Here is an 8,114-nt window from a genome sequence, read left to right as displayed (position 1 = left end):
ACTACTTTGGAGTCTTGTTCTCCAAGAAATTCCTGTATATATTTATGTATTTGCACACAAGACTAGTGTGCAGAGAAAGTGTGTTCTGATCTATTATGGTATCAAGAGCCATCAAAGGTTAAACCAACCCAGAATCCTTTTTTTTCTACCAAAAAAAAGGAGAGAGAGACCAACACGCTTCCATGGGTGAAAACAGGCGCTCTTCCATGACTTCAAGCCTATCTATTATCTCATATTCTCCAAACCTCGCACATGAATTGCCCGTGATACTCACATCTTCCAATTTTCTATTATGGAAGACAAAATTTATGCCTATCGTATATGCATCTGGTTTGAACCGATGCCAACACAATTTCTGGATGATACCGATACCAAACCCAACCCGGACTATACGGTTTGGCTACGTGAAGACCAACTTGTTTTAAGTTGGATTGCTGCTTCTGTTTCAGAAAGCATCCTGCCTCAGTTGGTTGGAGCAGCGACTGCTCGTGCAGTTTGGGACAAACTTGTTATTGCATATGCTTCAGGATCAAAGCCACTAATTTTTCATGACCTCAAGATGCAGTTGCACACTTTGCATCATGATAATGCTAATATTGAATCGTATGTGCAAAAGGCAAAGGGAATAGCAGATAAGTTGGCTGCATTGCATCATCCGATTCCCAATGATGATTTGGTGGAATTTGTTCTTGCTAGACTAGGACCTGCCTATCGTCCTTATACGATGTCTATTGAATCACGTCAACAGGATATTAGTTTTGATGTATTGTATGGATTGTTGTTGAATGAAGACAGTTAAAAATGGATAAAGCCCATACTGTCATTGCACCTGCAGCACACTTGTGGACGTGGTAGAGGTCGAGGGGATCGAGGCCGTGGACACTCCTCCAATCAAGGGTTCACCCAATCATCTCAAAATAGTGGGTTTCAGAACTTTGCTCAGACCAATACTACTCCATCTCAAGCTTCAACCATGTCTAGAATTAATTTCTATAATTGTGAAGGTAAAGGTCATCTTGCACGCGTGTGTCCATCTCCTAGAATTAACAATGGCAACAAAGCTTCTGGACCACATATTTCTAATTTGGCAAGAACCTCTTCTGCTCAGATTGGTTAATGGATAGTGGCACCACACATCATCTCACAACTGATCTTATTAACCTGGGTATTCTTTCTGAATATCAAGGCCCTAAAGAAGTAACGTTAGGTAATGGTTCAAAACTTCTTATTTTCCACGTTGGTAAAAGTTCAGTTATTATTTCTGATAAAAAGTTCACTCTTGACGATATCTTACATGTTCCAAATGCTACTCAAAATTTATTATCTATTAGTTCTTTTACTAAGTCTAACCAAGTTTCAATTGAATTGGTTCCTAATTATTTTTTGATTAAGGACTTGGCGACGAGGGAAATACTACATACAGGCCAGGATAAAGCTGGATTATGTTCTCTTCCTGTATTGAAGTCATCCGCACCTGCTTCTTATGTTGCGTCCCTTGGGGTTTAGCATGCTCGTTTGGCTCATACATCCTATCCTACAGTTCGTCAAGTATTATCGTCTAACGTCATTGTCCCTTTATTTAAATCTTCTAGTTTATGTTCTACATGTACTGTTAGTAAGAGTCATAAAATTCCTTTTCGTGAGTCTAGTTTTCAAGCCTTCGGGCCTTTAGACTTAGTTTGTTCGAATGATTAGGGTCCTGCTCCAGTTATTTCTAATGAAGGTTATAGGTATTATGTGATTTTCTTTGATCACTTCAGCAAATATACATGGATTTATTTTCTTCGACTAAAATCAGAAGTCCTTTCAATTTTTATGCAATATTGTAAAATTGTTGAAAAATACTCTGGTCGTCCCATTAGAAGGTTTTAGGAAGATTGGGGAGGAGAGTATCAAGCCGTAATAAATTACTTGAGAGATAATGGAATTGTGCAACTTTCCTCATGTCCATATACCCCAGAACAAAATGGTTGTGCCGAAAGAAAATATCGGCATATTGTTGAAACTTGTCGAGCACTGCTACATCATGCTAATGTTCCACACAAATTTTGGACAAACTCATTTGATACTGATGTGTATACTATAAATCGTCTACCAATGCCACATTTAAAAAATAAAACCCCATTTTATGCATTGTTTAACACCAATCCAGATTACTCATTTTTGCGTATTTTGGGTGCCTTTGTTTTCTGTGGCTTCGTTCTTACACTAAGGATAAATTGTCTCCTCAATCTAAACTGTGTGTGTTTCTGGTACAAATGATTTGGCCCAGTTTCATCAAAATTCTATGTTTCTCGTCATGTAATCTTTGATGAATATGTTTTTTCTTTCGTTTCACGGGGTGTTATTGTGCCTCCATCCATAACCAATACTAAATCAGAACCTCTCAATGTTCAATTGCCATTGCAGCCTTTGGTTGGCCCTTCTAGCATTCAACCAACACTGTCGCAACCTTCTGTGCCACTGCACACATCCTTGTCACATGTCTTTCCTATTCCTGGACACACAACTGCTACTGATCAACCTTCACATGTTGAAGTTTCTCATGGTGTAGACTTGATGTCACCAACTCGAGCTGAAGAAAATCCTCCATATACTGATACGGTGAACTATAGTGCTCTTGGAGACACTTCAACTACTGGTACGCTACAACCAACAACTCTTCCTTTGCAAAAGATGGCCACACGAGCACAAACAAGCTCTGTGAAGCCAAAGAAGCCATTTCAATGTCAGTTGCGACTCCAATATCGGCAATAATGGAACCTTCTTGCTACTCACAAGCTATTAAGGATGTTCACTGGCGTCAGGCTATGTCAGAGAAGTATAGTGCGCTTATTCAAAATGGTACTTGGGAACTAGTTCCACCATCGCCAACTCAAAATGTAATTAGTTGTAAGTGGGTGTTCAAGACGAAGCTAAAACATGATGGTTCATTGGATCGCTATAAAGCGAGTCTTGTGGCTAAAGGATATCATCAACGACCGAGCATCAATTTTGTTGATACATTTAGTCCAGTGGTTAAGCCGTATACAATACATTTGTTGTTATCATTGGTTATATCTCACCAATGGTACATCACTCAGCTAGATATTTCCAATGCGTTTCTTCATGGGTACTTAGATGATATTGTACATATGTCTCAACCTCCAGGGTTTGTTGATCCTATTTTGATCTATTACTAATTTTCTTGAAGTAAATTGTAAGATTTTAAGAAAATATAAAAGAGTAGATAGTAGGAGTAACGTATTGTGTTGGCAAAGTTCCGCTGTCTCAAAGTTTAGGTGGTTAAAAAAAGGCAGAATATGTAAAGATCTTGTAACGACCCGGCCGGTCATTTTGAGTATTACAGCCATGTTCTCCCATTTATTGTCTATTCTATATTTGTTTGTTGTTATGTGACTTTCCGGAGTGGTTGGGTTTAGTTTCGGGGATGTTTCGGAATGAATTGGGATTGGTATCAAGGTTGGAAGTCTAAGTTGAAAGAGTTGACCGGATGTTGACTTATGTGTAAATTACTCTAAAATGGAGTTTTCATAGTTCTGATAGATCTGTATGATGATTTTGGACTTAGTGGTGTATCTGGATATTGATTTGGAGGTCCGTAGATAATTTTGGCTTGAATTGGCGAAAGTTGGAAAAGTTGAAGCTTGGAGAGTTGAGAAGTTTGACCAATAGTTGACTTTATGATTATTGTGCTCAGATTTTAGTTCCGAAAGTTGGAATAGGTTCATTGTGTCATTTATGACTTGTGTGCAAAATTTGAGGTCAATGAGAGTTAATTTGATAGGTCTCGGCATTAGTTTTGGAAGTTAGAAGTTCATAAGTTCATTAGGCTTGAATCGATGTGCGATTCATGGTTTTAGTGGTGTTTGATGTAATTTGAGGTTTCGAGCAAGTTTGTATGATATTTTAGGACTTGTTGGTATATTTGGTTGAGATCCCGTGGTCTTCGGGTGGATTTCGGATGGTTAACGGATAAAAAATGGGACTTGAAGCATTGTTGAGAATTTGGATCTTCTGGTGTGATCGCACCTGCGAGGGGATTAGTCGCAGGTGCGACGCCGAAGGTACGACTGGAGTAGCACAAAAGCTAGGTTGGTCTGGCTAAGGGAGTATAGCAGGTGCGGAGGGAGGAGCGCATCTGCGAGTCCACAGAGGCAGAATGTGGTCGCATGTGCGAAATTTCAAAATTTGCTCTGGGCGTATAGGTGCGGACATGGTGCCGCAGGTGCGAGCCTTTGGCAGCAAAAGCGCTGGTCGGGGGTTGAGTGTAATTCCGCAGGTGCGGATTGTTAGCTTCAAAAGCGGTATTGTATAAGCGGCTAAATGGGCCGCAAAAGCGAAATGCCTGGCAGTGTCTTAAATTCGAAGGGTTTCGTGATTTCTTCATTTTTGGTCTTTGGGAGCTCGGATTAAGGCAATATTTGAAGGGTTTTTTGCTAGATCTCAAGAGGTAAGCAACCTTTGGTCGTGTTTTTTATTAATATTGAATGCCTATTGAATTTCCCACCTAGATTATGTGTTTTTAAGGTGAAAATTGGGGACTTTTGGTCTAGGGGATTGGAGAGTAAGATTTGGTAACTTTGGTATGGTTGAACTCGTTATTGAATGGGTGTTCGGATTTTGTTAATTTTGTTGGATTCCGAGACGTGGGCCCGTGGTTGACTTTTTGACTTTTGTTAAAGAACCTAGTTTTATCATATGGAATCGATTCCTATAGCTTGTGTTGATTGTATCGAGTTGTTTGTGGCTAGATTCGAGTCGCTCGGAGGCCGATTTGCGAGGCAAGGGCTTGTTAGAGTAGAGATTTTCACGATTTGAGGTAAGTAACACTTCTAAACTTGGTTCTGAGGGTACAACTCCCTGAATTATGTGTTCTGTGGTTGGTGTTGAGGTAACACACATGCTAGGTGACGGGCGTGTGGGCGTGCACCATAAAAATTGTGACTCCATGTGTTAGAGAAATTGAGCTATGATTCATATTAGAAATCATGCTTAGGCTATATGTTGGTATTATTGGGACCCACAGAGGTCGTTTTGTTATTAAATTACTTGCTTAAATTATAATTATGTACTCAATCACATCTATCTTTTGCATATCATATCTCAGTCTCTATTGCCATTTACTGATAAATCATATTATCATTGTTTGGGCTGATTGTCATGAGATTTGTGAGCCCAAGAGACTGGATAGATCGATGACTAAGTGAGGTCGAGGGCCTGATTATGAGTGATACTTATGGGATCGGGCTGCACGGCGCAACAAGCTCAATTGATTTGTGCCATGATTGGCTTATATTAGCGCTAGGGTAGGATCCGTCCCTCCGGAGTCTGACATACCAGCATTGAGCATAGGTACCTACTGAGTGCGAGTGCCGAGTGATTGAGAGTACTGAGTGACTGGGAGGACTGAGTGATTGAGCGTGCTGAGTGAGATTAAATACTCCGAGAGTATGCATATTATTTTATCACTCTGTGCATTATAGATGGCATGCATAATTGACATGTAGATATAGAGATGTAACATTTCTCATAGCAGTCACACTTGGCATATTTTTATTCGTGTCGAACTTAAACTGTTAAACTGGAAAGCATGTCTACATTTCTGTACTGTTAAAATCTGTATTTGAACTTTACCTGTCTGAGCTCGTCACTGCTTTCAGCCCAAGGTTAGTCTTGTTACTTATTGAGTACGATGGGTCGGTTGTAGTCATACTATACTCTACACTTCTTGTGCAGATCCAGGTACTTCCGGGCACAACAGTTGCTAGCTTTGGAGCTTTATGTGTTGGAGACTATTGAGGTAGCTGCAGTGGCGTCCGTAAACCTCAACTCTCCTTCTTTTCAGTTTATTTGTAATGTTCTATCTTTCTTCACAGTTGTTTTTAGCAGTTAGACTATGTTGTCATTTAGATGCTCATGTACTCAGTGACACCCAAATTTTGGGAAATTTTTGTATTGAGTCGCGATATTTTCTTATCATTTAATTATGAGATTTTTACTATTTAAGTTTATTTCAGTATGTTTTAAATTAAAGACGCATGTTTATTTGTGATTATTGGATTGCCTAGTATTGCAATAAGCGTTATCACGACATGTGAGATTTTGGGTCGTGACAGACCCCCCTGAACTTGACACTTTTAATTAGCGTATACCTTACCTATACGTGATTTTAATTACCTCCCTATTGTTTTGGATGTTATTACCCCCTAACCTGCCATATAGCACTGAAAGTTATTTCAAATGACTGAGTGCGCGTGGGAGTGTATGTTTTTTTGCCACATCAGTTTAACATTTCCCCTTCCCAATCCTTTCCCATCCCCTAACGTAATAAATTAATTTTCCCCCAAAAATTAAGACCCCAGCGGTAACAACCCCCATTCTCACCCCTATTTATTCTCTTCTTTCTAATTCTTCAGCATTTTCTTACTTCTCACTTTCTTCCTTTGTCATTCCAATTCCATTATAGCCATTTTGGCTCTTATTTTTGCCCAAATAACAACCATTTTATTACTTGAAAGAAACAAGATGAATGTTTTTGGTAGATGTGTCAAACCAGCTCCTTTAAAAGTTGCATGGACTACTTCAAATCCTGAACGACGATTCTTTGGATGTAGTCTTTATCCGAAGATAAATTCTTGTCGACTTTTTTAGTGGTATGATCCTCCATTCCTAGAGCAAGCAAACACTGTTATTTTATGGTTGTTGAAGAAGACTAACAAACTATCGAAGAGGGAAAGAATGCTAAAGTTTCTGTTGTTTTTCAGTTTTCTTTGCAATCTGATTTTGTTCATGTGCAAATGATGGTTATTTGGTAGTATGTAATATAAGTTAAGCAATCTCATATGCTATTCGAGACTACTTTGTCAATACTTTGTCAACATAAGGAATTGATGCCAATAACAATTTATATAAAAACAATCACACATAGATGGTAATTTAACAAAAAAAGTCGGAATTTAATATCAAACAATAGAGTTGAACTATATTGTCCATATACTGCTAGACATACATATGACAAACAAGTTCACAAAATAAAGTTGTGTATCATCATCAGTATCAATAAAAATAGCCACCCCAGGAATTCAACAAAAATAGCCACCCCACGAATTCAACAAAAAAGAAGTCTAGTATCTCAAATACTACATCCGAAGAGTAAAGAAATTCAAGTGGTCTTCTTGGAAGGAGATTTTTCCATAATTTTAGATCTTGTTTGTATTCTAGCGGATTAGGACATTGCCTTAATTCTAGCCATTGCAGCTTAGACTTGAAGTTGTCTGTTATAGCTTCCTTCCATTTCCATTTCAAACCTTTAGAAGGCTAATATCCAATATCACCATTAACATGGGTAGAATCAATTAAAGGGCCAATATAAACCTTTCTGGATATAGGCAAACCATGTTGATAAAATTCAAACCAAAAGATACATTTCAAACATCAGATAATATGTTAGACAATAAAATCTACATTAAACAAAATACAAACATTTACATTAACAAGCCAGACTGTTCAACAAATACACAATGTCCTTGAAGCCTAGGCCTCTTGTAGTGGCTTCTTGTCCCCCTCCCCCCCCCTCCCCAGATTTTCTCCAGTACTTGTAGATGCCTTATCAGAATCCTTTTTGCCTCTCTTTTGTGAAGTTTTTGTTGTTGATTGCTGTGAGCAATTAGTAATCTAGTATATGAGAAAATGAGGAATTAACTGTTAGATAACTAAGAAGATAGTAATAAAGGAAAAAGGCAGGAAGGTACCTCTTGATTAGTTGTTGGTCTTGTTGGACAACTCCTCATGTTATGAGTACTTGCTTTGCAAATGGAGCATGTCATAGTTTTACCTTCTTTGATAATTTTTAAGCTCTTTTTATTTCTCCAACTTTCTTTCTTCTATTTTTTCTTGGCCTTCCAGGCATATTTTGAACTGGAGGAGGTAATACCTTGGGGTTACTACTTTATGGCCACATTATCATGTTGGGAACTAGTTGTATGAAGTGTGAATATGCCTTCATGTAGGTCTCTTTCCTATACCAGTGTGCAGTGTTCTCTGAAGGATCAAGTCGCTTTTAGTGCATTGTTGTTATAGCATGTGGACATGGAATGCCTTTCAGTTCCCAA

General features: G+C 38.5%; 1 long non-coding RNA gene across 1 annotated transcript; it reads left to right on the top strand.

Annotated features, from left to right (window-relative positions):
- LOC138900942 (uncharacterized) lies at positions 1–2,141 on the top strand. Its single transcript, XR_011412307.1, has 2 exons — positions 1–1,207; positions 1,393–2,141. It is a non-coding gene; the product is annotated as an uncharacterized lncRNA (long non-coding RNA).
- Positions 2,142–8,114: the final 5,973 nt, after the last annotated feature.

Source organism: Nicotiana tomentosiformis, chromosome 11 (genome assembly GCF_000390325.3).
Source record: "Nicotiana tomentosiformis chromosome 11, ASM39032v3, whole genome shotgun sequence".
Taxonomy (NCBI): Eukaryota; Viridiplantae; Streptophyta; class Magnoliopsida; order Solanales; family Solanaceae; genus Nicotiana; species Nicotiana tomentosiformis.
The sequence above is the reverse complement of the archived record's forward strand: the minus strand, read 5'-3'. Positions and strand labels throughout refer to the sequence as shown.